This window comes from Balaenoptera borealis, assembly GCF_965194805.1.
Source record: "Balaenoptera borealis genome assembly, chromosome: 7".
NCBI lineage: Eukaryota > Metazoa > Chordata > Mammalia > Artiodactyla > Balaenopteridae > Balaenoptera > Balaenoptera borealis.
Window position 1 is genome coordinate 99,341,989 of NC_138864.1, and position 27,943 is coordinate 99,369,931.

General features: G+C 33.7%; 1 long non-coding RNA gene across 1 annotated transcript; it reads left to right on the top strand.

Annotated features, from left to right (window-relative positions):
* On the top strand, positions 1–27,855 carry LOC309632535. The gene is made up of 2 exons (XR_014246960.1): positions 1–8,941; positions 9,246–27,855. It is a non-coding gene; the product is annotated as an uncharacterized lncRNA (long non-coding RNA).
* Positions 27,856–27,943: the final 88 nt, after the last annotated feature.

Genomic DNA, 27,943 nt, shown 5'->3' on the forward strand with positions numbered 1-27,943 from the left:
TATTCAGAATTCAAGATTTGGGTTGAGCATCTCTCTTTGGGAGATCTTCACATATCTCCCTGCCCCACATAAGACTGATTACTCATTCGTGTGTGTTTCATGCAACTCTTTGTATTCCTCCATCCTAACCCATTTCTTGCCATATTGCAAATAGCTTAGCACTGCGCCATGCTTATCAATCTTTGAGATACATTAGTGACGAGACTTTAATTTTTAGAAAAAGGAAATGAGGTAAAAAATAAGATTAAAAAAAGTGGTTTTGGGGACAGGATTGGCAATGGATTGGACGATTCTGTTGTCCAGTCATAAACCTCCAGTTATATCTTAGACACTAGAACCAGTTCAATATAACAAATTAATAACTGCTTCATTCACCCAGTGTCAAATCATTCAATGTCCTCCCTCTTGTTTCAGTAGCAAGTTTAACAGCGACTGTGCTAGGTAGGGGCAATTTATTTATTTTGACATTATATAGACATCCAAAACAGATTGTTAAGTGTTGCATTATCATATGAAAATGGAATATATTAACTGCTCTTGTCATTGCTCATATTTATAACTAAAATGTTATAGCAAGGTAAATGTTAAAGCAAAATACAATGTCAAAACTGCATACTTGGGTCTTCCAGTTGTTATGGCAATGTTAGGGAATTTAATTCGTTTTGTGCTTTAATGATAGCAATAGAAAGATTAAATATAGTTTATTCTATGAATTAAAATGACCTTAGTATTAATAATTAACCCCCTAGCTAGTTTTCAATGATAACAAAGAAATGATAAATGTATGAAAATTATCCTAGTCATATTTGACATGCCATTGTAGCTATTATTTTATTCTCACACATTGCTCTATCACTATTCTATATATAGGGAATTAGTTCAGCTATTGCCTAAGCTCCTACATGTTTGGATTAGAGCCAAGGACATAATTGTTATAAAGTTGTTCTGTTGTTCTGATTCACATGTCCTTCACTGACACACATCAAGGGTAGGCAAACTGGCTTCCAGTTTCTTCTTTTCCGACAAACATAATTTAAAAACCAATAATACCCATCAATTACTTTATATTGAAACAAACCTTCATTGGATTTAGGAGAATTCTGAAGATATAGTGTTCGTCGACACTTGCTTAATGTGGTCCATTTGAGCAACAGTATATAATACAGACGGCCTCTGCCTACTTTGCATTTATATGGCGGTAGAGACCTAGGTGCTGTTTACCAAGGAGACGTAGGTATTTATGTTCAAAGTAGACTAGGAAGCACTCAACTATCCATTCCAGGCATAAAGTCTACACAAACACACACACAAATACACTATAATACTTGAATATATTTTCCCTCAAATCATTCTGTGTGCATTATACTCTCTAATTTTCCACCTCCTACATAAACCTCAAATACCTTTACTTCCTGTTGGAACAATTCTGTTAGAACATTCTTCAATGAAGATACTGTGGTTAAATGTCAAAATCTGGATAATATCCACAATAGTCAACTATCTTGGAAAGTTCTAATTAGGACTTTGTTTTATGTTTCTGTTTGTAAGTGTGTATTTTCAGTCTTTATCAAAATTATTATACATGAAAATGTGCCAAGGGGTATAGTATAAAGCAGTTACACTTATTTAAGTTAAAAATTTTGAAATAAAGTGATTTAACCTTCAGTAGTACCAGACATCCTTTGATATTCCCAATACTCTCAATATTTTTAACAGGATATTGTCTTAGAATGAAAACCAAAATTAAATGAACCATCACAAGTTGTTTGTAAAATTATGAGTTCTTTTCATCTTGACTGCTAAATAAGAAGTGCTTCAAGTGTAACAGTATGTATTAATCTTGTGGAGGAAAATCTACCTATTAATACAGAGAGGGGATTTGCTCTTTCAGATTTGCCTATGTGCTTTACTTCTTAGCATAAATTCGTAAGGCTTAAATTCACAGAGATTTCCCATAGCAGGAAGAATATGGTAAAAGAGTGGAATTTTATTTTCAAACATATGACTTTAAGAATGGGCTCCTTCCTTGATTATGATCATTTGTTAATTTTTATTATATGTGGTAGGAAATATCGGAACCATTTAAATTGATCACTGAAGCTTGTCAGGTATATTTTTAGTGAAAATGAGAGTATTGGATAGGAGGGAAGTACGGTCATAAAGCAAAGCAATTTTTATTCAAGTATGTTTATATTTTTATTTTCAACCCCTGGATTGGGTCTTCTTGAGGATGATCTATAATTAATTTTACACAATGACCCTCCTCTTCTTTTACTTCTTTCAAAGTCCCTCATAGCTTAAGTAGCTTGTCCCACCCCCTGCCGCCCACAAAGTTTATGCCTCTATTATGAAAACATAGTAGTCTAGTTTTATAGCATGTCTTAAACCTTGTCTATGTGTATGATTTTAAATGTACATTAGTTTTCACTAAAAATGAACCTGCTCTGTTCTCCTTAATAGTTTTAGACAAGCTTAAGCTATCTTATTACATTCAACTGTACAGTTTTAGACCATTTGTGTTTTGAGTTGAATTCCTCTCTGAACTTCCTTGACATATGCTATATTGAAAACCTCAAAGCAGATTTCAATATGATATTTTAAATACTTAATGTGGTAGGTAGAGTAATGGATCCCCAAAAATGCCTGTGCCCTAATCCCCCAAACCTATGAATATGTTACCTTACAGGGGAAAAGGGACTTTGCAAAAATAATTAAGTATCTTGAAAGAGGGAGATTATTTTGGATTACCTAGGTGGGCAGAGTGTAATCACAAGGATCCCTATATTTTAGTCTACTGAAGTCTTATTTTTCAAAAATGAAGATAATTTTTATGTAATCACCTTGTATTCAATTTTAATGTATCATTGTCCTACATACTTTTATATCAAATTTCCATAATATTTGTTAATAATTATTCTACATTGCTTACTTAATAGTTCAGACCTGAAAGATCTTTTGGGCTATTAGATATTAAACTGTTTCTCCATGAAATGGGTAAATTCCACTAAAAATTGACCAGAAAAGTTCAAAGCTGTATGGTTGATAATTAAATATTATGCCCTATTTCTAATATCTATAAATCAAAACTGAGAAAATTAGCTTACTTAAAAAAGGGAAAACTAATTGCTAACAAAAATCTTCAGTGTTTTATAAGAGTTCTAATAGAATGTATTTATTGGCAAAGAGGTAGTTCATATGACTCTCTTTTTTTAAATTGTGAACATACATGCTGATGAACTGCACTCAATTCATGGCCACACAGCTACCTGTGAATTGGTCAGAGCCTGAATATAATATTTTTGACATAAATTTACTTAAATGATCTGCATGTGTGCCTCAGGTAGAATTGGTGGATTTATTTTATTTTATTTAGTTAATTTTAAACCACAGGAAGAAAATCAGTGAATTAATTTTGTAAATGTATTAGCTTCCTAGGGCTGCTGTAATAAATTACCACAAACTAGGTACATTGAAACAAGAGAAGTATATTCTCTTATAGTTCCAGTGGTCAGAAGTCCCAGAGCAAGAGGTCAGCAGGGCTATACTCCAGTGGAGCCTCTAGAAGAGATTTTGATCCTTGTCTCATCCAGATTATAGTGGGTGGCCTTCCTGCATCCCTGGGCTTTTGGGTCTATCAATCTAATCTCTGCCTTGGTCTTCATATGGCCTTTCCTCTGTATGTCTCTTATAAGAATACATGTCACTGGGTTTAGGGTTTAGGGCCCACTCAGATAACCCAGGATTATCTCATCTCACCTATTCTTAACTTAGTTATTGCAAAGACCCCTTTTCCAAATAAGGTTACATTCACAGGTTTTGAAGATTGGATGTGGAAATATCTTTCTTTTTTCAACGGAAGGGGGCACCACCCAAATCACTAACAGTTTATCTGTAGTCACTTATTTTTAAGTTTCAAGCTCAAACTCTTCAGGAAATTCAAACACATTATGATTCTAACATCATCATTGTATGGTCAGGCCACTCACAATGGCTGTTCTCTTGCTCTCTGTACATCCCCTGCTCTACTGGGGCCTGCTAGGTATACTCTAGGCACATGACTGACCTTTGCACATACTTGCCCCAGGCCCAGCTAGAGATTGTTCTTATCAAAGGGGCTGTGAGGGGCGTGCCCCTCTGCTAGTTTCCCTGGTAACTGATGAACCAACCTGACATCAATTCCCCCTATAATTGGCCAACTCCCACCCCACTCCCTTCCTTCCCCTCCCCCAAAGCAAAGACTGCTGCCATGTCCTGCCTGCTGTTTGCCCCACACATGGGGTGTCCCTCCAGGACCTTGCTTCAGACATGTAAGCTCCCCATATCCATTAAACCATTGATGTCTCTGTTGCTGACTCCAGGCTCTTTCTTTGCTATTGAAGCTGGGCAAGTACAGGCCTTGCAGGCCTGCATGGTGCAGCCCAACAATAATCTTTGCAAAACAGGCAAATACATTTGATTTCTGACCAAGATGGCCTTAACGTCACCCTCAGCTTGTTGAACTTTAGACAGGTTTCTTCCCAACTATAGACACCTGACCTCTCTTTTCTTAGAGCATTTATTTTAGAAAAATTGCAATTGTAAATTCTTTCTCTGCCCCTTTAAGAGGTAAATCTTCTTTCAAGAACCTTGAACCCATCCCTTTGAAATGTAAATATCAATGTGACCCCAATTTGTCAGTTCCTGGTGAAGGGTAGGAGCCAAACTTCAATAAGTACCAATTAGCAAACACAGATGACCTAATCACATTAACCAGCTCCCTCCTCCAATGTCCTGCACTACTTTTTCTCTAGCTCCTCACAGCTCTTCAAAATTGAGTTCAATCTCTCTCCCTCCTTGCAATGTTTGAAGTAAAGTTGTCCTTGCCTGTTTAACCTCTTTAGGCAATCTTTCTTTGACACATCTTACTATACCTGCAAATACCCAAGTGAAATACTGTGCTGAGTTCACCTGCTCTCCCTCTCCTTTATCTCCAACAACCAATCAACATTTGTCCAGTCAATTTAGCCTCTTCCAAGTTTCAAATGGGTCCTCTCCTCTCCATGCCTAATGTCATTGTCTTAGTTCAGGATTGTACCACTCCTTGTCTGGAGAGCTGAAAACTCTTTGCAAAGTTTTCCCTACTTCCAGTTTAATCTCTCCTACAATCAATTTTAATTCCCTGACTAGAATTGCTTAACTAAAACAAAATCTATCATCTCGTCACTTCCCTTCCTCAATATCTCTGATGACTCTTCACTGTATATTATATAAGATCAAGAGTCTTGAGAGCAGTGTGGTGGATTGTACTGTCTCACTTGTTCATGTTGAACTATATTTCCCAGAATCCCCCTTCACTGTATGTTTCTCTGTTAGTTGGCCAAAAGTTAATTTGAGCAAAATTTGCAAAGACAGAAGCAAAACAGCAGCAGCCAGGAAGTGAAGAAACAGGCAAACCTCTCTGAAGGTCATCATGGCTAGGTGTGATGGCATGCAAACACAGAAGTACTGTCCTTATTTTGTCCTTACTCTACCCCATTCCGTGACCAGCTGTCCTTTCTGATTGTCAGTCCCTCTGAAAAACAGCAGCCAGTGGCTATCCAGATGTGATAGTTTCCTATGGCCCTCTTCACCAGCTTCATTTTATGGTCCTACTCTGGCAGCTGGTCACGGCTGTCTTCCCAGATTGGCCTGCTAGCTGCATCATGTCCACATGTACCAGTGTTTCTGGAGGGTGAGTTAGTGATTTTACAATAAATCTTCAAATTCTCCTTCTTAATTCCCCAGCTTTTTCCTACAGTTGAGTTAGATCTATTACTATAATACTCATACTGCTTTTTGCTTCCTTAGTTGAACTTTGATAAAGATGATTTTAGGACAATCACAATCTTATCTCTACTTATTCTTCCAAATCTGGACATATTATAATGACCTTTGTGGTTTAGTTTATGCTCTTCCCTCTACCTATAATTCTGATAATTCTTTCCTTACTCCCAGCTCCTTGCTGAACTCCCACACTTCCTTTAAAATATGGATTCATATGCCGCTTTCATGAAGACTTCTATCCATGCCAGCCATTGATGGCATCAGTTGCTCTACTGTCTAAATTTCATATTAGTTTGTGTTTTTAACTTGATTCTGATTTTGTTATGTCTATTAACAAACAAGACATTAAATATCTGACTCAGCAATACTGATATCTTCTTTTTGGACAGCTTGTTTTCTAATTGTGATTGTTCCACCAATGTTAAGCACAGTGTTGGGCAAAGAGTCATTTTTCAACAATTTAGTCAGGTCTAACTAACATCTAATTTTATATTTCTTTATAAGTAGATTTTTTTAATTATTTAAAACTGATAAAGTTGGTGACAATTTCTCCTTTGACTGTAATAATTTATATGTACATACTTTGTAGAATCACTGGTAGATGATTTTGTTTTCACACGTTAGTGGTAAACATTTATGATGCTTAATTCCTACACCTTCTTTAGGTAACAGATGTTGTCAACTGACCTTTGTTAACTACTTCACCAGGTGTGATTTTTGTAGGTGGGCTGCTCAGATTTTGTGTTTTGGCTCAATGGCTTCAAAAATTTTTATTAAACCTGTTTTGACAAAAATCATGTCCTTGATTCTAGATATACTGAAGCCCAAAACAGATTTATTGATAATGAAGTATAAGTAGAAAAAGAAGAGTTTGGGATGATAAAAGGCAGAGAGCAAGAGGGAAGAAAGATCCCCTATTTCAGTGGTTCCCAACCTGTGGGCTTCTATGCCTAGGGAACCTTGAGTTTAATGCAGTCAAACTATAAATCCAGGCATTCATCAAGCATCTTTTGTAGATTGTTTGAATAACATTTTCCATGCATGTATGATTTTTTCTAAGTATATAAATGCTATGATAATATGTACATTAATTAAAATATTATGTTGTTTCAACTATATATATTTTATAATGTATTTTTCAATGTACAGTAGCTAAAAGGGAAATTATTGTCTTACATGAGTCTATTAAAGCTTAGCCAACATACATCCTGATACTCAAATAGATTGGAAACTATTGCTGTATACAACTGAAGTACCTATGGTATGTTTTCTACACATAGCCAACTGGGTAGTATCTGCAAAATAAGAATTACAAGTAACAAATAATGTGTGTTTGTAAAGTCTGTAAAGTTTGTAAATTAAATTCAAGACTTACATAGAGACTTGAGGTATGGGAACCAAATGAAAAATGAAAATGAGGCAGGCATTCAACAATTTATTTTTAAAACTTGGTTTTCAACCTCTTTGCCTTTTAAAAAAATAATCTTTGTTTTAGTCCTCACTATCAAAGTTAAGGTCAAGCTTTATCTATTTATTAAAAAGTTCTAATCAAGTGTGCTAGACTATCTGCAATATATTATTACGTTTCTTTATCCTTAGAGTCTAGAGCTTTGAACTGCTACCTAGTCAGTTAGAATCAAATGAGGTTCATTGTGGAGTTCTGAATTCCATTCAGTACAATTTTTAAATACTTTTAAAGGTGATTACATCATACATAGCTGTAATAAATTTAATCATAGTTCAGTGACCTTCAAAAATAATATCCCATAAAATATTGCTTATTGAATTACATTTTTAATAAAAACAAAATTGTCATGTTTGTAAGATATGGGTATGTCCTTATCTTAAATGCAGACAGAGGTGCTTAGGATATTACTGGAACAGGGATCTTGACATCCACTCAGCAAATGACCAAAGCTCTGTTGCCAAAGGTCAGTCAAGTCCCTAGTGAGTGACTCATCTCCTTCCTCCATCTGCACTGAATTTTCCATTGCTTTCATTCTTTGAAAGTCTCAACCCAGCAAGTTCTGATACCAAGACTCATAAGAAAATATAAGTCGTGCCATTTCTTTCCTGAAGGAATTTTATTTTTTTTACATTTTTTTGTTGAAATATGCTTGAAATACAACATTTTGTAAATTCAGGGTGCAGTACATGTTTATATATATATATATTTATAAGTATATAATTTATTATTTAAATATATATAATCTGTATATAATATATAATATGAATATATATTTATATATATATGAATGTGATTGCCAATAGTTAGCATTTATATCATGTCACTTAATTACATATATATTGTGGTTGGAATAAAGATGCAGATGCTTAGCAAGTTTGATGATCATAGTACAATATTGTCTATATTTACTGGACTGTGCATTAGATCTCTAGGACTTACATGTTACTAGTTGTAAGTTTGAAAGTGATTTTAAGGGTGGGTTGTAAACGATGTCCCACAAGTTTTCTCTGAATCATTTATATGTTCTAGCCCTTCAATTAATATGTCTTCTCTTTTACCTTTTTAATATATTGGAATTCCAAATAAAAAAATCACATTTATAAAAGGCCTTAAATTTTTAAAAAAATTAATCTGTAAATTCAATGTGTTTCTGATAAAATTCCAACAAATTTTTTTAAGAAACTTGACAAGCTGAGTCTATAATCCACATAGAAAGGTAAGTAAGCATTATTCCAGGCCTTTTTTTTTTTTAATTAGGATAAAAAAAAGGTAATTTTCCTAACAAATATCAAGACAAGTTTAATAACTGTAATCATTGAAACAACATAATTGGGGAAATATATCAATTCAATAAAAAAGGGATTCAATAATGGAATTTAAATAGATGATTACTATTCCACCTCAAATAGACTGGAAAAGGACAATCTAACAATACCTGATGTTGCAGCCTCCTGGCTTTTCACTTGGAAAAATGTAAAAAATATCTCCACTTTATGCTGTAAGAATCCAAACAATAAAAACAGAAACAATAAATATGTTAGGAGAAAATAGAGCAGAATTATCTATGAAGTTCTTGCAGGAAAGAATTTTTTAATATAATTCAAATAGTAAATAAATAAATCATTGATAGATTTTCCTAAATTAACATTTGTAACTTCTTTAAGATTAAAGGCATTGGGCTTCCCTGGTGGCTCAGTGGTTGAGAATCTGCCTGCCAATGCAGGGGACACGGGTTCGAGCCCTGGTCTGGGAAGATCCCACATGCCGCGGAGCAAATGGGCCCGTGTGCCACAGCTACTGAGCCTGCGCGTCTGGAGCCTGTGCTCCGCAACAAGAGGCCGCGACAGCGAGAGGCCCGCGCACTGCGATGAAGAGTGGCCCCCGCTTGCCGCAACTAGAGAAAGCCCTCGCACAGAAACGAAGACCCAACACACCCAAAAATAAATAATAAATTAAAAAAAAAAAAAGATTAAAGGCATCATAAACAAAGTTTAAATTTAAGCAAACAAACAAAAATAATGGGGGGAAAATATTGCAATATGTAGATGACAAATTTGTTACCAAATTTATGTAAAGAAACCAATAAATTAAAAAGACAAAATTCTAAGAGAAAGTAGAAGGTTGGAAGAAAAAATTTATATAAGAGTATGATAGACATATGAAAATAAGTTTAACCTTACTGTGAATCAGTTTTACCAACAGTAAGTTACAATTATTTACCCATTTGATAATGTATTGGACACCTTTTCAATTTCTCTCTTGGTAAACAATGGTTATTGAGAATTCATGGCAGGACTCACTTTTACCTTATAGCCACTGGAATACCAAACTAAGCAAACCTTTTTTGAGCCTTGATACTATGGCTACTTCTCACCCTACAGCTTTCAGACTGAGAGGAAATGTTCCACTGTGGGCCCTGAGATATTGTTTGGGGAGTGGCCATCAAAGGGCCAGATAATGATAAAGCAAAAATGTAAGTTAAGGGGAATTAGCTCCTGTGAACTTCCCCAAACGGAGAAATGGGAGGTGAAAGGGGAATGGGAGGTGAAAGGGAACCACACAGATAAATGTGTCCTCCTTTCTCATCTCTGGGCACTGCCCCAAGGTACAGTTCTTTTTTGTGAACTTTCTAAGTAATGATTACATCAGTTCAGTGCCTTGCTCTTCTCCTTTGAAACTGGTGATAAACAGAGACCAGCATGGTAATGACTGGCATTGTGTTGCTTTGTTTCTTTTCTTTCCCTGTTCCTACCTGCACCTATGCCCCTCCCAAGACACCTTTATTCTAATTTGCCAGGGCTTGCCCCTGTGAAATAAAATATCACCTTCTAACCTCTGCCTCAGGCTCTGCCTTCTGGAGAACCCAGACTAAGACAGAAAATATCAAGTTCCCCAAGGGGGTAAAAAAACAATTCTCTGAGGCTGTTACGGATTCACTCTTTCTACAAAGTTTGATTCTTAGACAGCCCAACAGGAGTATATGAATTAGTATGATCATTTTTTGGCAAGATCTATTAAAATTAAAATAATTTATTTATCCTGCAACACCTCTACTGAATGTGTACCATAGAAAATAAGTATATGTGTGCAAAAGTGGCCATATTTAAAGATAATTATTGCTGATTGTTCATAACAGATAAAAATTGGAAACAATCTGAACACCCATTAGAAATAAGCCAGATATTATCACTGTATAGTCATGATTCCATTTATATCAAATTCTGGAAAAGTCAGGAAGTCCTTTGACTGCAAAGGAGTACAGAGAAATTTGAGTGTTAATGGAAATGTTCTATATCATGTTTGTGTAGGTAGTTCTATTATTATATACAATTATTACAAGTCACAAATTGAACACTTAAAATTGGTGGATTTTATTGCTTGTAAATTATATTTTAATAAAGCTGATTAAAAATGAGAGCGAGAATGGTGATGATACATAGGTAGCATCTTGCTAACTTAGGTTGTTGGATTTAATTTCATTAAGAATAATGGGACCAACTCTTCTGTGTGATAGAATGAATACTAATATTGTTCAGTAGCTTACCTATTTCTTGTGTTGTTCTATTTCTGCATCTCAAGGCAAGAAATGTGAACTCAGGTATTTTATTTTTCCAAACTCTTCTTTTAGGGGTTGTTTTAATAGTTGATATTTAGAGGAGAATAAGAAAGGGAAAGCATAAAGGGTAAGTTGCAAAAGGCTATATTTAGATTCTAAAGACACACCCATGAAACTCCACTAAAATATCTATAAAGTAATGTAGTATAAACAATTAAGAGAAAAGAAAAACAAAATTTTTAAAACAACAAGAAACAAAGCAGGTGACCAAGGACATCATGATTGAGAGCTCAATTGTGCCTGTCCTCTGAAGGCCAGGCCTGAGTGTAGGAGATGCTGTTATAGAATTAAGCTCATTAGGCTCTTTATATCTACCCAGATGTCACTTCCCCATTTTAAAATACATATTTTGAATGGTCATACTTTACAATCAGCAGAACACCACGTTGATTCTTTGACTCTAGCATAAGAGCTATTGTAGTAGAAAAGGCCAAGATGTCCCTAAACTTCCCTAGCCAATATTTCAGCATGATACAGAGGTGGACACATACCATGGATCCATTGGTCCTACCATCTAACATCTAGAAGCTGTCAGTTAATAGTGATCAATTGGCCTCTTTAAGTTGCAAATTAGAAGGTAGCTTAAAGATGACATTCTGCAAGTTAGCAGCACAATTCTTCAGTATGTGAATAGCTCTTATACTAATGCCAATTATGTGGTACTGTGTACCCAAAAGCTATTACACAGGGGTTCAGTAACCAAGTGGTAGGGGAAAAAAAGAAGTAGGAATGATGATATTTATCTCACCTAATTAGACCCATTCTGGGAATTTGTGCTTTTCATTCCCCAACTTAAGTATAAAAAGTGAGTTCCTTGGTAAAGTGTCTAGTAGTTCAATTTCAATCTCTTATAATTTATCTGGGTTTTGTAAGAGTCAGACTGGTGAAGTAAACGTGCCTATGTATCACCTTTGCATTTTTAAATTATTTGAAGATTGTACCACATAAGAGACATGAAACCTGGAATATGGTCCTATAATTTTCTTATTCTGATGGGTTTCAGTTTCTTTGTGTAGAAAATTTAAGGCTTAGATATTAGTGGTGGTTTTAAAACTGATTTTAATGAAAGTTTTATTCCTTGAGTTGAACTGAGTATTCAGACTCTTAATCCAAATGATTTTTGTTGGTTTTTGTTTGTTTACAAACAAATTAAGCTAATAAATAAAATGTGCTCAATTTTGTTTTTATCCCCTAATATTTTTGTCTTTAAAACATTAGGATTCAGTTCTTCTGCCTATTTTAGATAGGCACTAAATAGTGTTTAGATAAACACTATTTAGATAGTGTTATCTGACTTGCAAAAATTGTATCCATGATTGTCACGTGGATGTGTACTACATCAGTAATTTATGATGTTCTCTAAGGAACCCTGTGACCTCTAGGATCTTCACCTCATGATCAGTTTTTTGTTTTTTACTTTAATTAATTAATTAATTTATTTATTTATTTATGGCTGTGTTGGGTCTTCATTTCTGTGCGAGGGCTTTCTCTAGTTGCGGTGAGCGGGGGCCACTCTTCATCGCGGTGCGCGGGCCTCTCACTATCGCGGCCTCTCTTGTTGCGGAGCACAGGCTCCAGACGGGCAGGCTCAGTAATTGTGGCTCACGGGCCTAGTTGCTCCGCGGCATGTGGGATCTTCCCAGACCAGGGCTCGAACCGTGTCCCCTGCATTGGCAGGCAGATTCTCGACCACTGCGCCACCAGGGAAGCCCCTCATGATCAGTTTTGAGGACAACTAAAACTCATGATCACCAACGTCCTTTCCAGCTTTAAATTTTAATTAGCGTGTGCCATCTGTTTCCATCTTTCACGTTTTCTTATCTCACCTGCTAGTGCTATTAGTCCCCCTAATGTAATGGCTAAAGACTTCTGTATATTTATTTGTGGGAATAATAGTGCAAAGTGCATATTTGAATAAGTCACTCCTGGATTTATCATCCTAAGTCTCAACAGTTTTCCAGACAATGGGACATTTTTATATAGAAATACAGCAAAAATTTTCTTTCCTATACCCAGACAAAATAGTTTTTAAGGCATCTAGTATCATTTGTATTTGGATTGAAGTTTTCAAGAAGCCTTTATAAGATTTACTGAGAAAGTGATTATAATAGATTGCCTTTTCTATGAATATATTTATATATAAAATATATAATATATACACATATATTTTTCTTATTCACTTAGCTTTAAAAGAGCTGAATAGATTTCTCTTAATCGTAAAATAAAATTATCTCAGGGTTGAATAGAAGCATAGAAAGCTTATGCTGAGGAAGAAATTCTAAGAAGTTTATGACCCAGATAAAGTAGAGAATTATAAAAATAAATGTTCTCTAATATCATTTGCTATCTCTAATACACATCTAAATATAGATTTGATATAATTGCCCTTGTTCTCATGTTACATATGCATACCATTTACATTGAGTCTTCAATTCCACATGAGCATAAAATGCCATCCAGGAAAGTATTTCAAAGCAACATTGAGTAAGCATCTAGGCTAGGAAATGGTTTATGTGGCCATGGAACTGACTTTTATCAAGAGGTTATATCTAATCTAAATACTAGTTTAGGATTATACATACATATGGAGCTACTGGGTCAAATCAGAAACCAAGGTTCCAGTGTCATATAGTCAACATGCTTTATTCATCCCAGGCATCCCCTGGTCTCCAAATGGCATGAACCGTGAGTTGTCTTGTTATTGCTCCAAGTGTCACAGTTTGTACTGTAATTCTTTCCATGCTAAGGCCAAATTTTGAGGTCAGTTCTCAATTTGTTTTTGTCCTGTGTTTATCTACATGTATCCTTTTTTGTTTAAATTTAATTGTTTGGAGAGTATTTTTACTCATTCTACTCATTCAGGAGAGTGTGCCTCATACAGTATTCATTTCAGTTTATCTAAGTGGCAACTAGATATAAAATTAGAGATTACAGAAGAGATTTAAAACCAAGATTTCAAGGAGCCTACACATTTGTTTTACTTATTGCAAAGATAACACATCTACTAAACACTTTCTCTGCATGTAGTTTTTTCATGTAGTTGCTGGGATATAGCCCTGAAAAAGATATCTCTAATACAGACACTCCCTAAAAGAGTGGGAAGCTAGCTGGACAGTAACACATTCAACAAATGGCTGACATGGTCTCCTTCATCCACTCTCCTCCGCCTTCAAGTTATAACTGAGTCTCTTTTCCACAAATTATAAGCAATCGGATCTTTGATATGGGTTTAACTCCCAGGTGTCGCTAAGACTTTGAGAACTAATAACTGATCCTACTGAAAAGCACAGATCATCAGGTTCTCGTTCTCCGCAACTGTTGTCACCAGTCTGAGTCATCACATGTGCTACAGTCTTTGCCTCAACCCCCAGAAGTTCCTCTAGGCAAGGGGCAGGGAAACAATGGAGCACTTTCTAAATATGCTCATAGTAGCTTGGTCTAGCATTTGCTTCCAGTTTTCACATAATTTTCTTCCTTAATAGCCTCAAATCACAGCTAGGATAAGCACCATGCCCCAGATCAAAGAATAAACAGAGCACGGTACGTTTCTCAAATAACCCAATCATTACACAAGTAATTTTTTCTCAATCTCCTTCTGAGAAAATCCTTTCTCCTTCTTACAGATCTCAGGCAGAGTGAAAGTAGAGCTTAATAAAAATATTAAGAAGGACACAAAATCAATCTGCATGCATGCATATATATTCAAATTTAAAGTGACCCTAGTGTTTTTTTCAAAAATAATGAGTGTATAAGCCTTATAATAGTCCAAAATGAGAGCTTATCACTGTGAGTTTCCCCAAAATCAATGGAATGCTCAAAATTATTTCCTAACACAGGATCTGGAACATATAAATGAATGACCAAATATTAATCAAATGCCAGCAGCCTTCCAGATAGCAATTTCGTGTGTGTGTGCGTCTGTATTTCCAAATAATGTGGATGATATTGAATTTCTCTATTCTTTCCTTAATTCAGCAAATATTTTCTAGTCCCTACATTGAATCATACAACGCACTATATGAGGGGAATAAAATGGCAACTAATAAGATAATCCTTATTCTAATGAAATTTATAGTCTCAGGGGAGAGATATTAATTTAAATGTAAAATAGCTCTGACCAGTGCTTTGAAGAAAATAGTCAGAGTTCAGTAAATGTCTATAAGAGGACACCTGGCCTCATCTGAGGGGTTAGAAAGGCTTCACAGAGGAAGTGACATGTCTATTGAAATTTGAAGAATGAGTGGGAGTTAAGTAGAAAAAGAGGTGAAAAGCTTTTAATACATGGAGAATGTCAAGTGAAGGAGCCAAGGGATGTAAGGAGCGTGGCACCTTTGAAAGCCAGTGTGGGTAAAACGCAAGTTCAAGAAAGTAAAGGAAGTCAAGGAAGTGAAGGATGTGAAGCTAAGGGGGTGAGAAGAAGCCAAACCATGCATGAGGCAGAGACTCACATATGATGGCCTCAAAACCTGTGCTCCCTCTCAGGAACCTATTCCCACTCCCATGCAATCCAAACCATAGGCACACATTCCATTGTGTTTAGTGTGCACCCTCTTGTTTGTATATATGCTTGTAAAATATTATCTACTTCTGACTTACGTGTATCATGATAGAGGTTCCTTTCTCTTTTTCACTTTGTCTTTCACTCTGCACTCTGTTTTTAAACCCATCAATATCGCTACGTGTATGTCTCACCCACTACTTCTAGATACTGCATGATACTCATCACATCATGAAGTGCATTTCAAATATTTTATCTGCACACTCTGTTAAAGATGAATACTTTACTTTAGCATCCTATTACCATAATTATGATTTATTAAATATTCATGTATAGGTCCCACCATGGATATGTGTAAGAAATTTCTTTAAAATACATATGGATAAAATAAATTCCTGGATAAGAGAACATGGTAAATTGCAAAAATGGCCACAAATTCTCCCTCTTATTTGTAAATAATTTATATCATTCTCCAACCCTTGAATCCTTGCTGGCCTTGTAACTTGCTTTGGTCAATGGGACAATAATAAATGTGATGCAAGCTATACTTTTAAAGCATTTGTATATTAGGGCTTGCTCTATTGATGTTTTGGACACTTTGCCATACGAGCAAGCCAAAGCTAGCCTTATGGGTTGTGAGAGATCTATAGTCTGGTCACCAGAGTCACCCCAGCTGGCAGCAAGTCAACTTGCAGATGCTGGGCAGAAAAAATGACCCCCCAATTGATTGCAGATACATGAGTGAGCCCAGCTGAGGTTACCAAAGAAAATTCCCAACTGAATCCAGTTCAGTTATAAACTAAATAAGGATGCTTTTTTGAGCCATTGTTTTGGGTGTTTTAAACTGGTTTATTTTTAATGCAATAATAGATAAGATACAGAAATGGATACCTGAAACTGGAGTGCCACTGTAAGAAAAGCCTAAAATTTGGGCAGAAGCAGAAGATGTGATGAGGAAACGTCTGAAGCAGATTGGAATTGTGGCAATCCATGATATATAGCTGCAGAGCAATAAATATAACACCTGCAATAAGTTGGGAATTAGGAAATGTACCTAATGAATTGTAGAACTATGCAAGGTGATTTCTATGCAGAATGTTGAAATGTCAGTTGGATTCCTCCTGCTGCCTGTGTTAAGATACAGGATAAAGATGAATTAAATCATGGCTCCTTGACCTCAGCACTATTGACATTTGGGGTGATAAGTCTTTGTTTGGAGACTTATCCTGTTCATGATTATCAGGATCGCTGGTCTCTGCCCACTACATGCCAGTCACACACCCGCCCCCAGTTGCAACACCAAAAATGTCTCCAGACATTGCCAAATATCTCCTAAGGCAAAAAATCACTCCTGCTTGAGAACCACTGAGCTAAGTAAAGAAAATTTCAGTCCGTAAGCAGATTTTAAAGGGAATATTGTAAGTTCTGCAATTACTGGACTGGAAAACAAAAGTGTTTCTCATCCCCAATCTTAACAGCCAGGAAAAGATTCTCAAAATGAAACAAGGTCTGGCATTAAAGATCACATTAGGCATGTGTCTGTAAGACCCTATGATAACACCTTTAAAAGTTTTAAAGTGATACCTTGTACACACTCTCAGCTAAGCAAGATTTTAAGAGTCTTAAGGGTCTTATTCTAAAGAAGTACAATATTCTGTGATAACCTGCATGAGAAAAGAATCTAAAAAAGAATGAAGATATGTATATGTATAACTGAATAACTTTGCTGTACACCTGAAACTAACACAACATTGTAAATCAACTATACTCCAATAAAATTTTTAAAAAAGAAAAAAGAAAAGAAGTACAACTTAGGGAGGTTTTTATTGGAAAGGACTGGGATGTTTTACTGAATGGAGTAGGCTATTTTGTGTGGTATAGAGAGCTTTTTAATTTCATATGAATTTTAGAATTTCCATACAGAAATTATAAAAATTATTTTAATTTGATTGCTTAATAAATTAAGTTGGAGGGAATAGGCATATAGCTAATATTAAATTGGAATCATTCCATCCAAGAGGATGTAATATATATATATGTTTATCATATTTTCTATATTACTTACTTGAGTTTAAAATTTTTCACTTTAAACATCTTATACATAATTACAAAATTAATTCCTACACATTTTATAATTTTTTATATTATTGTGAATGGTTTCTTATTTTTGTTATAGACTAGCTACTGCATGGTGCTTATCACTCCATGAATTGTGTCTGCTTATTTTTAGTAAGATCCTATTGAATTTCATGATTGATCTAATATCTCTCAACCTTGTGAGTTATCTTATTTGTTGTAACAATTTGCTGATTCTATTGGCTTTTCAAAGTAGATGATGATGTCACCTGCCAAAAATGAGAGTTCTATGTCTTTTGTTCTGATTCCCTTAGCTCTTATGGTTTGTATTTTGTTTTGTTTCTTTTTCTGACTTATTGCTTTGGCTAAGTCTTCCATTCCTCTGTTACCCAGTGACAGTGATAATTGGTATATCTCTCCATTTCCCAAACTTGAAGATATTGTTTTGGTTTTTTTCTCCATTCAGGATACCTCTTCCAGAAGTTTCTGATATACAACTTTTAACATGTTTAAAAAATATCCTTTATTCCTACCTTTCTAATATTTATTATCATAAATAAGTTATAAATCTTCAGAAGCTTTTTGTTCTTCGTTGATTTATCATAATATACTTTTCTTTGTTCTATTAATGTGGTGATTCATTTGTGTATGTTTTCTAACACTGAATCATCTCTGAATTCTGTATTAGTTGCCCAAGCTGCCATAAGAAAATACATAGACTGGGAGGCTTAAATAGCAGACATTTATTTTCTCACAATTCTGGGGGCTAAAAGTCCCTGATCAAGGTGCTGGCAAATTTGCTTTCTGGTAAAAGTTCTCTTCTTGGCTTGCAGATGGCTATCTTCTCACTGTGTCCTCAAATGTTCTTTACTCTGTGCAGGTGCTAGAGAGAGCTCTCTGGTGTCTCCTCCTTCTATAATAAGGACACTAATCTCATGGGATTAAGGCCCCATCCTTAAGAAGTTATTTAACCTTAATTACCTCTCTACAGGCCCTTTCTCCAAATATGATTACACTGGGCGTTAGGGCTTCAACATATGAATTTTGAGGGAATTCAATTTAGTCCAAAATACTAGCTAAAACCTATTTGATTGTGTTGTATTTTTAAGATGATAGGATCTGATTCACTAATATTTCATTTATAATTTGATGATTTTATTTATAATTTATAAATGAAATTGACTTATACTATGCTCTTCTTGTATAGTTCTTACCTGGTTTTAGATTCAAGATTATTCTCTCTTCCTAAAATTCCCTGAGCAACATTCCTTTTTATTTGTTTTGTTTTTAATTCTGGAAAAAATTTATAAGGTAAAAATTAACTATCACTTGAAAGTTTATGTAATTTTCTCAAAAGAAATCTTTGGGGCTGGTGTTTTCTTGAGAAAGAAATTCCTGAATTTCAATTCAGTTTCTTTAGTATTTGTCTTTTTAAGTATTATATTTCTTCTTATGCCATTTTGGCAATTTACACATCTCTACTAATATATCTAATTCATTTAAGTGTATATCTATTTTTATATTTATTACTTTAAATGTATATATTTTAATTTAAAAGTTCATTTTTATTTTAGTGTCTGTATTGTATATTTTAATTATTTGTGCTCTCTCTTCTCATTTCTTCTCTCACTATTTATCCCTACAAATTCAGAAGTTATAAAATGACTACTCTCACATTATCTGATAAAATACTTGTACATAAAATATACAAAGTGCTTGAAAGTCAACGATAGAAAACAAAAACCAAACTAAAAATGGGCAAAAGTTCTAAACATGTATCACACCAGAGAATGTATGCAGATGGCAAATAACCATATGAAAAGATACTCAACATTTGTCATCAGAGGATTTCACATTAAAACAACACTGATATATACTGCATGCAATTGATATACTGCATGCAAATAAAATGGCTAAAATTGAAAAAACTGACAATACCAAATGCTGACCAGGGTAACAGAAACTCTCATTCATTGCTGGTAAGAATGCAAAAAGATAAAGCCACTTTGAAAGATTGATTGACAGATTCTTCCAAAGCTGAACATAGTCTTATCATAGGAGCCGGCAATTGTGTGCCTAGATATATACCGAACTGACTTGAAATCTTATGGTCACACGAAAACCTGTATGTTAATGTTTACAACAGCTGTATTCATAAATACCCCAAAATGGAAGCTACCAAGATGTTCTTCAATAGGCAGTAACAAAAATAAATACATAAAGAAACAAATAATTCTCATGGCTTAGCAAGATGCAAGTTTATTTCTTATGAAACGCCTAATGCAGATTAGAAATAATTCTCTTCTATCTGGTGACTTAGGGATCTATGCTCAGTCCATCTTGTGACAGTACTATCTCATCGTCCTCACCACCATCTTACACGTCTTCCCCAATTAGGAGAGCAAGAGGTGAAGATGGAACATTGTTTTCTATTGTTCTGATTGACAAGCTATCTGCCATAGACACCATATTTTTAAATCTTCTCTTTTGTGACTTAATTAGAATGTAAAACTCCTGAATATATTCAATGGACTTACCCTGTTTTAGGGAAATCTCATTAGAAATGCCTAAATGCCACTTTCAATTTGACCTTTATAAGGACCACAGAGACATATATTAAGAACATTTCCACCCATAGTACAGACTAAAATTTCAGTAGCAGGCACCAAATATTATTCAAGTAAAATGATATTGTTTCAAAGTCAGTACCAAGGGAGAGATCAATTATTTAATCTCTCTGTCACTTCAACTTGATTTACTTCTTCTTGGTACTTGATACGCTAAAATATTTTCTTCTTTGTTTACTTGTTTATTTTCTATCACAAATACTACAATGAAATCTCCAGGAGAGCAAGCTTCTTTCTTGTTCTCTTCTGAACTCTTCCAAGCTAGAATTCTGTGTGTCACGTTATAGTAAAAGGTGCTCAATTAAAATTTTGTTTAATGAATGGATAAATTAGTGGTTATATATATTGCTTTTTTATCATCACCAAAATTCAGTGTAAATAATCTGTAGATGACCTGTGAATTATGATAGTAATTCTCATTTTGTTATAAATGTTAACTCTATAGTAAACCAAAACTCCTATTTATTAGAACCTAGCAACTATGACAGAAGAGATAAGAATCGATGTCTTATCAAGGTAAAGGATAAGGAAATGCATTAGGGGCAACCCCCATTAATTGATTCTATTCTGGAGCCATTAAGAGAGAATGCTACTCTCTTTGAGCTGTGTTTTGTTTTTCTTTTCTCAGTTTTAAAATGTTTACATTTTTGTAAAATTAAGTTTGATGTATAGAATGTCAACAAATCTGCCAATGAAAGTCATTAACATTGAAGTGAAGCAATAAAAATAAATAGAAGTCAAAGGGAGTTATTAAAGGAAATGGAAAATGTTGGGAGGAAATGAAGAGTAATTGATCCATTCAGTGAACTCTGGTGAGAAAAAGATGATGGGTTGATAGCCAATATGGAAAAAAGTGATGTTATGAGACTGTGATCAGATAGAGAAAATCCGTATTTTTTTAAACCAGGCAAATTTTTTGGCAAAGATATCATCTACATTTTTAAAAATTTTTATTAAAATATAGTTGATTTACAATGTTGTGTTAGTTTCAGGTGTATAGCAAAGTGATTCAGTTATACATATATAAAAATATATATATTAATTTTTCATTCTTCTATTATAGGGTATTATAAGATATTGACTGTATTTCCCTGTCCTGTACAGTAGGTCCTTGTTGCTTATCTATTTTATTTATAGTAGTGTGTATATTTTAATCCTAAACTCCTAATTTATCCCTCTCCCCTCCTCCCCTTTGGTAACTATAAGTTTGTTTTCTATGTCTGTGAGTCTATTTCTATGTTGTAAATAAGTTCATTTGTATCTTCTTTTTAGACTCTGCATATAAGTGATATCATATGATAGTTGTCTTTCTCTATCTGGCTTACTTCACTTAATATGATAATCTCTATGTCCATCCATGTTGCTGTAGATGGTATTATTTTGTTCTTTTTATGGCTGAGTAATATTCCAGTGTGTGTGTCTGTGTGTGTGTGTGTGTGTGTGTGTGTGTGTATATCACATCTTCTTTATCCATTCATCTGTCGATGGACACTTAGGTTTCTTCCATGTCTTGGCTATTGTAAATAGTGCTGCTGTGAACGTTGGGGTGCATGTATCTTTTCGAGTTATGTTTTTCTCCAAATATATGCCCAGCAGTAGGAGTGCAAGATCATATGGTAGCTCTATTTTTTAGTTTATTGAGGAACCTCCATACTGTTCTCCATAGTGGCTATACCAATTTACACAAGTAGATGATATATAATAATATCATCTACTTTTTAAATTATTAAAAATTTAAAATTATTTAAAATATTTAAATATTTTATTAATTATTAAAATTATTTTTTAAAATCTCATGTTTCTCTGTTGGTGCAAATGTAAAGTGGTATAGCTGCTATTGAAAGTAAAATGGAGATTCCTCAAAAAATTAAAACTAGAACTACCGTGAGATCCAGGAATTCCACTCCTGGCCATTTATAGGAACAAAACAAAAACACTAATTCGAAAAGATATATGTACCCATCTGTTTTATATATATATATATATATATATATATATATATATATATATACACATATATATATATATATAATGAAATATTAGCTTTAAAAAAGAATGGAAGCTTGCTATTTGCAACAACATGGGTGGAACTAGAGGGTATTATGCTAAGTGAAGTAAGTCATACAGAGAAGAACAAATACTGTGTGATTTCGCTTCTTTGTGGAATGTAAAAAACAAAACCGATTAATAAACATAACAAAACAGAAACAGAGTTACAGTTACAGAGAGCAAACAGGTAGTTGCCAGAGGGAAGGGGGTTGGAAGAAGGAAGGAAATAGATGAGAGAGATTAAGAAGTACAAACTTATAATTTCAAAATGAGTCATGGCATGAAATGTACAGTGTGGGGAACATAGTAACTATGTAATATCTGTGTGTGACATATCATAACTAGACTTAGTTGTGATCATTTTGAAATGTATAGAAACATTGAATCAATATGTTGTGTATCAGGAACTATAAAGTATTGCTGTAGGTCAATTATACTTCAAAAACAAAGAAAATCATAGAAAAAGAGATCAGATTTGTGGTTACCAGAGGCAGGGAGTAGGGGGAGGGAGAATTGGATGAAGGCAGTCAAAAGGTACAGACTTCCAGTTGTAAGATAAATAAGTCTTACTAGGGATATAATGTACAATATGATAAATACAATTCACACTGCTGTATGTTATATATGAAAGTTGTTAAGAGAGAAAATTCTATGAGTTCTCATGACAAGGAAAATTTTTTCTATTTCTTTAATTTTGTATATGAGATGATGGATGGTCCATAAACTTACTGTGATAATCATTTCATGATGTGTGTAAGTCAAATCATTATGCTGGACACCTTTAATTTACACATTGCTGCATGTCAATTATATCACAGCAAAACTGGAAGGAAAAATCTCAGGTTTGATGAGACATCAAAGGAAGAAGTTTTTAACTCCAGTAAAAAAAGGATTGGCTTATCCTTAATGCTCAGGGGGATATTTAAATATCAATACAGATTCACCATTTTTACCTTAAAAATGTAACTGAACTCATTAATTAGAAATTTTTTTTCCATTTATTCCCAATAGATGTTTAACATTAAAGACAGAGTAACAGTTTGGAAGGGAGAGGCATTACAGTGTAGCACTTAAGAGAAGCTGATCTTAATAGATTCAGATTGTTTGATATGACTCCTGTATCTGCCACTTTCAAGTTTTGTGACTTTTGGCAATTACCAGAACATTCTACGTCTCAGTTTTATCAACTTTGAGATGCAGCAATATTAGTACACATCTATTTTCTTTGCTATGAAGATTAAATGAAATGAGATATGTAAAGAATGTAGAATAGAGCCTAACACAAAGTAAGATCTTAGTGTCTATCTTATTTTTTTTATTCTGCTGACAAATATTTGCAAGGTTCTACAAGCCAAGGAATAAAAATATAATCAAAGCTTGTCTAAACAGGGAAAATGATTATGTTTCTTGTGTTGTTGGGGACAGATGCAACAAGTGTGAACAAATTGAAATTATTGCTCATTTTTTGTGCTGAGAATCCTCGAGCATTCAGGAGTTAAATAAAATTAATTTGTCACAAATTCCAATATAATGAATGTAAAAATACAAAGTATTTTTTATCATTTTATTCCAGATATCACAACATGTATTACTGAAAGAACCATTATTTTAAAACAAAATTGGTTTAGAACTATATCTCAAATCATTCTGAATTTTCACAAGCAGTGTCCTGACTTAAAGATTATTTTTATGTCTCCCAACAGTATCAACTATGAATCAATCTCATTTTGTCCCCAGGGTCTTACTTTTCTTCAAAGAGCTTTTAAAAGCCTGTCTGTATTAATCAAGGAAAACAGAGCAAAGATCAAAAGACTGTTAAAGATATTCAGTGAATATTTTATATTCATATTGTTAGTGAAGCTTAAAAGTTGATCACTGAAATATTATTAAAATAATGTTATAGAATATTATTTGTTTTCTTTAGACAATTTTAAAAATTTGTTCTGGAACCCTAAAACAAGCATCTCCAAAGCTGATGATTATGTAAATCAAATGACACAAGAATTTTCTCTTCTAAAGATTGTTAAATGGTTGAAATCTCATTCACAGGAACTTAATATTGAAAAGCATATTAAAATGGAAGTGTATAAGAGATGGAAATAAAGAATAAAAGCAATAAGAAGAGGAATAAGTAAAGGAAAAATAAGAGTATTGAAAAACAGGAAGAAAAGCAGGAACAAGAATTATAAGAAAAGTAGAAACAGGAAGAAAAAAATGAGGTAAACAACTCTTGGAAGTTGTTTCTAGGAAACTGACCTCCTTGTAAAATGCTGCCATTGTAAGACTTTTGAATCAAAAAAAAAAAAAAAAAATGATAGTTAAGATTCAATTTTAAGGGATTCTAAAGTAATTAAGATCCATAAAAAATGCTTATTCTTGTCACATAAAAATGTCTCAGGGAAAATGGGTTGATCTCCAGTACAAACTCTGACAGTTTCACATTTAAATGTCCTCAGTGCGGACAGCACAAACACACAAATTCTGCCAAGAAATATACTGACAGATTTTGTGTGAAGTATTTTATTTTGCATAGTTAATATATATTTGAAAATCATGTATTAATATTTCATGTTACTTTCAAATTTACTTTTACCTACTTTGTAAATATGTTATAACAAGGGGTATAGAATATAACATTGCGACTACAGAGAAAAAGGTTTCTTCTAAGACACCTTAACTTAATATGTTAGTTCAGATTTAAATCAAATTTTATGTCAGATTCTATGTGTGTGTGGGTGTATGTGTGTGTGTGTGTGTGTGTGTGTGTGTGTGTAGAAGATAATGTTGATCTATTCAATTCTTTCCTTACTTCTGCTAATATTTTTGGAGTCTCTATACTGAATCAGACAATGTACTATACGGGAAGGATAAAATGACAAAAAAGATGTCTTAATATTACGAAGTTTACAGTCTGGGGGAAGACAGGGATATTAATTTAGGTGCAAAATAACAACAATTAGAAGTGCTATGAAGAAAATATGCAGGGTTTCATGAGAGTCTGTGTGAGAATACATGACCTAGTGTGAATGGGTATTGAAGACTGCAGTGAAAGAATGACATTTTAGTAGTGTTCTGAAGGATTGGGAGTTAACAGGCAAGGAAGTGGCATACAGAGGTGGAAAAGACCAAGGATGTAAGGATCACAGCAATTCTGTGGGGCTGAAAAAAAGTCAGTGTGACTAAAATGCAGGTACATGGTAGAGAAGGATGTAGGCTAAAAAGGTTAGAAGGGACCATACTGAGTGGAATTGCATTCATTGCTAGAATGATTTGTGGACGACCGCATATTAAAGTCATTGAGTCTACTCATACATGATCCAGTGCCTCTCTCTATTTATTGAGGTCTTCATAAATCTTTTGTTTTTAGCACATAAAACTTAAAGATATTTTGTCAGATTTAGCCCTAATGATTTAATGCTTTTTGATGCTATGATCGATGGTGATTTTATCTGAATTTCCAATGCATTGTTAGGATATAGAAGTAAAAATTGATTCTTACGTGCAGATATTGTATCCAACAGCCTTGCTAAATAATTTAATTTGTGAAATGATACCTAATATGGATATTTTTACCTTTTTTAAATTGTCTATTCTTGCGTTTTGTTGTTTTAATCCTAATGCCAATAACTTGTAATAGAATAAATACAGTTGGAGGACCTGTAATATCAGAACATCTCCCTCACTGCCTTTGGGCAAGCCACCTACAAATCCAGTCTTCCCAGTTGAGATGAGTCTGTGGTCCCTGGCCACACTTCCTTGTAAGTGTTCTTATAAGGAAGAGCTGGTCCTAGATTTTAGTTGGTAGGCTTACTTATGATCCCCAAGCTTCTTTTTCCAAATATAAACTAAACAGAGAACTGAGAATTTATTTAGAAATCTATTATATTGCAAAGAGTTCTGGAAAATGTCTTACACGCAACTAAAGTGGGAAAAGGAATCTTAAATCTAAAAGGGAAAAGCTTTGATTGAATTAACTAGCTGCTTTAATTTTCTTTTCCACTTTATGGTTTAAAACTTAAAATGTACCAGTGTTTTAAATTGTCATAGAAAACTGACACTGAAAACTTCAGCTCCAGGGAGAAAACAAAAATAGGTTTTGATTTTTTTTTTAGAGAAAGCGTTAATGACTATTATTGTCCAGATAATTAGGATTACTAGATATATGTAATTATTTATTGTGAAACTTAAAGCTTGTTACATGTAGACAAAAATCTAAATGTTTTACAATGTGATTTCTTTTCTTATTAATCCAACTCATTGAGACTAATAGAAGTGTTCATCATCTAGCACTGAAAGTTAAGGGTTCTTTTAAACTCAAGATGCACATGATACCTATTGTTTTACTTTATCATTGTTATTATTTAAAGCTTAATTATAGCAGATCTTGCTGGCAGCATTCTATTACAGGCACAGTTTTTCAGGAGTTTATGACTCAATGGTTCCAATTCACATAAGAACAAAACATCACACAGAATTGCCAGCCTGTATTTAATTTGTTTTTTTTAAAAAAGAATTAAATGGGTAAGTTATTTTAAACACAAATTATACAGAAAATAAATAAGTATATAAATTAACTCACATTTTTCCAAGATCCATATTTTATTGTCACAGAAAATAAAACAAGTTAACTTTAAAATACAAATTTTTTCACACTTAAATCCAGTCTTCAATTGCAGTTCTAGGTAACTGAATTTTAAATCATTGTAATTACTATGATTATTAATAGTAATTCTAAACATACTATTTTGCACAATATTATACTCCTAACATATGTTTAAAAGGACATTAGGTAGACACTGGTAGAATCATTGTTTATCAGAAATACTTGAGATCTGTAAAATAGTGAAAACCTGAAATTGCCTCATAATTTTGTAAATCAAAAAACTGGTTAAATAAACTGAGAGAGTTGCATATAAATTGTTTTTAAAAGTCATGTTTTCTGCTGTGTGAAAAAAGCCCCATTTATTGATATAATATTTTCTTTTTACTGTGACTTAAAAATGTGGCAGAATAATTAGGAAAAATATAAACCCTCATTATTATGAAATAGAATGTAGTATAATACATATGACTGGGATGCCTTACACAGGATAATAATTGTTGATGGTATTAGAGTCATTCACTCAGTCTCACTCACAAAATGTTGTCACTAGGATGGCATTGCTGTATAATCTATGAAAACACCTACAAATAAATAAAGACTTTTTTTTTAAGGCAAAACTCTTTGAAAAGGTCAATAAAATTGATAAATCTTTAGGAAGTCTGACCAAAAGAAAAAAGTGAGGGAAAGAAGACATAAATTACTAATATGAGGAATAAAACAGGTTATATCACTATAAACAATGCAGACACCAAAAGAATAATAAGGCAATAATAACTAGATTTCAAAATTTGGCAATTTAGATAAAATGGACAAATTCCTTAAAAAGTACTAACTAACACAAATCATCCAATATAAAATAGATACTTTTATGGTCCTATAACTATTAAGACATTGAAATCATAATTTTAAAAACTTCTCAAAAAACAATCTCCTGACCCTGATGATTCACTGGAGAATTCAAAAGGAATTAACAACCAATTCTATACTATTTTCTCCAGAAAGGAAAAAAAACTGTTTACCTACTAATTCTATAAATCCAGAATTACCCTGACTTCAAAACCGAAGTCAGTGCAAAACACACACACACACACACACACACACACACACACACACACCCCCACCAAAAAAATGCCGAAATCTATAGGCCAACATCTTTCATGAATATAGATACAAAATTCTATACAAAATATTAACAAATAGAATT